The sequence below is a fragment of the Lygodium microphyllum genome, chromosome 14, assembly GCF_053477565.2.
Source record: "Lygodium microphyllum isolate KBCC chromosome 14, Lygodium_microphyllum_v1.1.10, whole genome shotgun sequence".
Taxonomy (NCBI): Eukaryota; Viridiplantae; Streptophyta; class Polypodiopsida; order Schizaeales; family Lygodiaceae; genus Lygodium; species Lygodium microphyllum.
The window spans coordinates 139,853,162-139,859,950 of record NC_141148.1 but is presented as its reverse complement, the minus strand read 5'-3'; the positions used below and the strand labels follow the sequence as shown (position 1 = coordinate 139,859,950).

At 39.9% G+C, this 6,789-nt stretch overlaps 1 pseudogene; it reads left to right on the top strand.

Moving 5' to 3' along the window:
* Window positions 1-213: 213 nt before the first annotated feature.
* The window catches only part of LOC148026166 (putative glucan 1,3-alpha-glucosidase pseudogene), a 55,315-nt pseudogene continuing 48,739 nt past the window's right edge, over window positions 214-6,789 (top strand).

The following is a 6,789-nucleotide window of genomic DNA, read 5'->3' as shown; positions in this document are numbered from 1 at the left end:
CTCCTTCCTTCTCTCCCACAATCTTGACATTCATCTATTGGCAAAAAGAGAAAAAAGAAAAAGAAGAAGAGAGTCGAAGGGAACATTAATTTGAAGAGCGATATCAGGAAGGCAAGTACTTGATGTAGAACCCAAAACTCTGCACCAAAAATGGAAAAGAAGGAGAGTGTTGAGATAGAAGAGTATGTTGACCCGAGACATCAAATGGAGATCATGGCGGAGAAGGTGAGGGGATGTATCAAAGAGGCTCAAGCATAGATTAGACAATCTTTATCGAACATGAAGACCATTAGATATCTAGTAACAATCACCCTCCTTATCAATCTACATACAAACGATGACTAGCCAAGGGCAAAGAACCTCATTTCTAGCCAGATGAAACCACCTTGCCGACCTAGGGATGGAAACCCAACTCCCTAGATGATATGCAACCATGTAGGATTATTAGCAGCTCTTGTGTCAATGCAAGTGTCATTGCCTTTAGGGCAATCGATGAGGTGGAATCAAGGGTTGTGGAATACTTTTACGGCGTGGGTTGAGAGGCAAGAGATAACTATGCCACCAAATGAAGCAAATAATGACACTCACATAACCAATGTGATACCATCTCCAGTGACAAGGTCACTCAAGTCCATGCTTTCTAGGAAAGGATTGAGATACATGCTACTGTACTTGTGATAGCATGCACTGCAAATCCATGCTTTCTAAGAAGGGATTGAGATGCATGCCATTGTACTTGTGATAGTGTTGGGAGACACGATACAAAACGGCATTGTAGACACTAGGGTAGGAGTGAGGGTTCTTAGCCATACAGTGTTATAAGCATGGTGGAAGTCCACCTATTGAATTTGTTAGATTGAATGTGAGCTTGGTCAATGATATCAAGGTTTGCCTATTGAAGTACTAAAGGATTGGCCAATCAAGATAGATGGAGTTTAAATTTTAGTAAATTTCACTATGATGATAGGAGTGGTGTGAGGTGCCTCCTCCAACAGACTCGGACGTGTCCTCTTAGTAGTCGACTGAAATTCATATCCATGCACATCACCATCCTGTCTCCCCACGGGAAACCTTGGACTTAGTTGAACATGGGAATCTTAGTTCTACTTCACAGGGGAAGCGTGAACAAGTCACCCCTAATAACAATCTAACCGTCCCACCTAAGAAAGAGCACTTTGTAATCAATCAAAGGCAACAGTGAGGTTAACACCGCACGTGGTTCAAAGAGACTGAGAGACGGGGGATAGTGTGACTCAATCCCCCTACCCATAAGGTAAAATCTCAGCTCCGGTCCCCTAAAACGGTGCTAAACGTGGTAATTAATCCTACTGATATTGGGAGGGTCATGATTTAATCAACTCTATCTAGTGTTGGAAAGTTACTCGACTTATCGGGTCCACCCACCCATAGGCATCCAATCATCACAGGATCAAAGCCTCCCACTTTCCTCGATAGATTCACTTAGTTTTCTAATTAGCAAAGCATACTACCACACTATTTGGACATGTAAAATTAGCTTCATTTTATTACTCTGTTAAACTAGGTTTGTTAAATTGAATCTTTAGCACATAACAAACAATTCAAAAATCAGATAGTTTATTTTATAATAACATCCAAAATCATCACTTTGTAGAGTGCTACAAAACCGTCTTTCCACAGAAAGACACCATCCAGCCTATGATAGGACCTTCCAGCCTAGGATAGGACCTTCCAATCCCTCGGGATTGGTTAGTGTCCTTCCGCAGAAAGACACCGTCCACCAACCTAGGATAGGACCTTCCAATCCCTCGAGATTGGGCTATATGTGATCACACTCCATCTGTTCGTCAACATGGAATTTACTAGCTCAGAGCCCCTCTAAGCTTCCTGAGCCTCCGGTGCTGTCCTACATAACAAGGGCACTTACCACTTGGCCCTTTTCCCTCTCAGGTGCATGAATGATCAAAATCAAAATCACCTATCTCCCTCGAGAGCGTAGGACCCCCACCTGTAGGTGAGCTTTTCCACACTCCGTAGAGTGTAAGGGAGCATTGGGTTGGGGACCCCAATGTCCGAAACCACCACAATCTACAACTCATCTATCTCTACAAGCACGGAATTATAAGAGCCATAATTCATCATTCACAAATCCAAAAGTAGTCATAACCAACAAACATTATTTAACACAGTTGTCAATATATACGATGCATAGAATCCATTCCCTTCATAAATTTCCGTGGTCTTTTCTAAAAATCAATTGATAATGCTTTTTCAAGTTTAAGTTCTAACTAATCATAATCATTTTCTTATGTACTAGCTTTATTATCTCCATTTGGCCGTTCATCATGATTGGAGGTTATGGCCGCAACCTCGATTTGTTGTGGGATGATTGCTTCTTCGGTTTGAGTAGGTTCGGGGCTAACTTCCACTTGTGCTTCAACTTTGTGTTGAGTTGCCTTAGTAGCAGCAACCACTTCCTCGTGTTGGGGAATTCTTTGAGAGTGACATTGCTCAGCATCTCGACATCTCTTGGGAGCCATGGAAGAAGCTGATGGATTTGAGCAGTTCTTCTCTATAAGAGTGGAGAGAGAGAGAGAGAAAGAGAGGCTTGGCTGATTGCAGTAGAGCTTTGTCACATCAATAGCAATTGAGAGACTTTTGCATGGATCGTTGTGTGTCCTTGACGTGACATTTTACCCATGTTTATATAGTAATGGAGGGGGGGGGTAAAGAGAGGGCACCTGCTTTTTAGCATTTTTGATGATGTCATCGATGACAAAGAGAAAACACTTTCTTTTAGTGTTTTTGACAACGTTAGGGAGGGGCTCCATTTTTGCAGTATGAAGATAAAAATTAACAAATATATGGGTGAGAGTGCACTATGTGTCGTGTGGTCATCACTCCAAGGCACACGACTAAGGCGGCGACCAAGGCATAGATCGTGGCATACTTGGCAATGGGCTATGAAGGCTTCGTTGGTGCTGTTGACTGTGCGTGAGAAGTTCCCACTAGCTTGTAGGAAAATCTTCCTGGGAGGTCACCCATCCCAATAGTGTCGTTACCCAAGTGCACTTAACTGCCAAGTGACTATCCCACTAGGCTAGTTCTTTTTGTTGTTCTATACTACAAACATATTTTTAATAAGCTAGTCTTGGGAGGGTTTTCCAAGTCTTTCTTCCATGAACTAGCATATAATGCCTTATTAATAATAAGAATTATCTTCATAAGTAGAGCCAGTTCCATAAATTTTTTAAAAATATTTAACATAAATCAATTTTCTTTGGAATGTATACGCGCATTGTTTATTAAAATAAACTAACTAATGGAGACATTACAAGTGGATTATGATATCTTATTAAGAAGACCATGGATGTGAAGTACTTGTGTAATATAGGACTAGGGTAATGGATTAATGTTCTTGGAAATAGAAAGGAAGTAGTTCGGGTAGAGACGAACACTTGGAAGACCTTACCAGTCAACCTAGATGCCATATCAACCACGCTCAAGAGAGAATCACAAGTAGCTTCAACTACGGTCCATCAAACAAATATAGTCCCTATCTAGAGGATGAGCGAGATTGGATGCATGTGCTTGCAACTGTTGACTTATTGTTCTCTAAAAATGAGGATGATTACAAGAGGGCTATGGAAAAGGTAAGCGCTTCAATGAGAGGGCTAAAGTCCATGCACAAGGGATGCCTTACCTATAATACCTCTATGCATGATGGCACGAAGCTCGAATACAAATTTGTTGCCAATGAGCTATCATGTTCTAACAAACAAATTAGAGCTATACAAGGTCCTTGAGTATCTAGCAAAGAAACTAGCTTGCAACCCTACAACCAACTTGAAATCTCTCAAAGATCTCATGGAAGAGATGGGGTGGAAATGGACTAGAGTGCACGATCTAAACCTATAGTTATACAATTGGCTCTACCAAGGGAGAATGGGAACTTGAGGACAATGAACTAGTGTATCTATTGGTGATGCATTAGATGATGATGATGATGATAATGATGGTGCATCTAGTAGTGATGCATTGAATGATGATGATAATGATAGTAATGTACAGAAAAAAAGCAAGAATCACTAAGCCTTAATGGACTAGAAACATCACCTGGTACTACATTTGTAGTTAGCCCTTGGTTTTGGGAGACTAAGGAGTAGCCCCACATCTTCAAGTGGATCCGCAAGTGTTGCAAGTAAAGACAAAGGGAAGAAGAAGGTATTGGATGCTTATGATGCATCTACTAGTTGTTTGGGATTTAATGTAGATTCTAGTGGTTCAAAGAGTTTGGATGATAAGCTTGGTATTCTTTCATCAGTCAGGACACCATGTGTTCAGAGAGCACATGGTAATGTCAAGGCTCTACTAAGTGATCTAGTGACACACAAGTCTAGCATGGTCAGATATCCTTTAAAAGATTTTCTTTTAAAGATTATGCAACTCACTATTATACTTATATGGCAAAGATGGTTGAGGATATTGAGCCCACTTGTGTTTAGGATGTTGTTAGTCATGCTCATTAGGATGCAACAATGGATAAGGAGATGGCTGCATTGGAAGCCAATAAGACTTGGGGTCTGGTACCTTTTCCTAAAGGCAAGAAATCTACTGAGTGTAAGTGGGTTTACAAAATCAAGAATAATGTAGAGTATAAGGCTATATTGGGTGCAAAAGGCTATGCTCAAACATATGGCATAGATTATGAAGAAAAAGTTAGTCTAGTTGCTAGGATGGCAATTTTTAGATATGTGATTGCTTTGGTAACATCCAAAGTTTGGAGTTTGCAATGAATGGATGTCAAGAATGCCTTCTTGCATGGTGAATTGTGAGAAGAGGTTTATATGGAGAATCCAATAGGTTATGAAGATTTAGAGCATCCCACATATGTGCACAGGTTAAAGAAAATGCTCTATGGGCTGAGGCAAGCGCCTATAGCGTGGCCTGACAAGATTGGAGACTATCTTATCAACATTGGCTTTTATGTTTTTGATGCTGAACACTCACCTTATGTGAGAAAGGGAGATGCAGGATTGGTCATCATAGTCATCTATGTGGATGACTTAATTATTATAGGTGATAGTGATAGTGGGATTGTTGAAGTTAAGGATTTTCTAAAAAGGAAGTCTAAGATGAAGAATTTGGGTGAGCTAAGGTACTTTCTTAGTATTGAGGTGATTAAATGTGATGATGATATATGGTTGTCCCAAAGGCAATATGGCTCGGATATGTTGTCCAAGTATGCTATGATAGTATGTAAACCTTTTTTAGTACCACTGGAGCAAAATATGAAGTTGAGGGCTAATGTTGGGGATGAGATAGAAGACCTTACTATGTTTAGAAGGATATTAGGGAGTCTAATTTACATGACTATCACAAGGCCAGATTTGAGTTATGTTGTTGGCCTTGTTAGTCAGTTTATGCAGATGTCTAGAAAGCCTCACTTGGATACAGTTAGACGCATATTGAGGTATGTGAAGTTCACTTTGCATTATGGAAATTTTTATGAGGCATGTAAGGATATACATGTATTTGGATACACAGATGTAGATTGGGTTGGTAGCATATCTAACATAAGATCTACTAGTGGATTTATGTTTTTCCTTAGTAGTGCAATAGTTACATGGAGTAGTAAAAAGCAACCTACAGTTGGTTTATCAAGTACAGAGGATGAGTATCGAGGTGTTGCTATGGCAGTATGTAAGGTAATATGGCTACAAAATTTATTGGGTGATTTGGATATGCAAGGAGATGGTCAAGTTGTCATTCACTGTGATAACATGAGCAACATACAACTAGCTAGGAATCTAGTGTTTCATGCTAGGATAAAACACATTGAGATGCATTACTACTATGTGAGAGAGAAGGTACACTTGTAGGAGAGATTGACTTAGTATATATTAGCACACATGATTAGATAGTTGACATTTTTACAAAGGCATTGGGTGCAGAGAAGCTTTAAAAATTTTGAAGCTTACTTGGAGTTGTAATGATACAGTTGAGCTTGAGGGGGAGTGTTGAGATGATAAGCTCAACACATGTAGATGATGAACCACCTAGTTAGATGTATTTGCACATCTATACTTAGCACATCAATGGCCATTATGATTCTCACATGGCCACTAACTTATTACATATTATATTTAGTTTGTTATACCTACCTAGCAACTGGTATGGTTATTGTTCCAATAGATTGTCATAATCATTGTTATGCACTGTTGTTTGACTAAATAGGTCACTTTCCTTTATATTGTATCTTATCTATACTTTATGTACATTTTATTGTGTGTGGAAGAAGAAGAAGAAACCAGCAAGAAAATGCTTTGACCACCATCTCTTTTCTTATGTTCTTGAGTGAGCTTTCTCTGGTGTGTTTGGTGTGTGTTTGGCATAGCAACTCTTGCAAGTCCCCCTCCACCACACAATTCTTAATATCCCTAGGTAGTTTCCATGCCTTGTATCTTTCTAAGTGATTAGGTAATTTTATAGGAGAGGCCCATGATGTGCAAAATCAGAGTGGAACTATGAGAGTGTGCACAAGAGGGAGAGAGAGAGCTCAAGTACAAGAAAAAGATATTGCTTAGTAATTTGTTCAAAGGTACAACTGGTACACTCTCCTCTACTATGAGAGTGACCTTTAGGTAGTTTATATAGCCTCTAGAGAAGTTAGGGTTAGGGTTTTCCCTTGCTCCCCTGTCCTCCAGTTCATTTACACCTAGCTACCCTTATCTCCTCTTGGATAGTTCACATGCTTACTTCTTAACACCCCCCCTCAATGCCAGGTGGCATTGGATAAAGCATGATAGG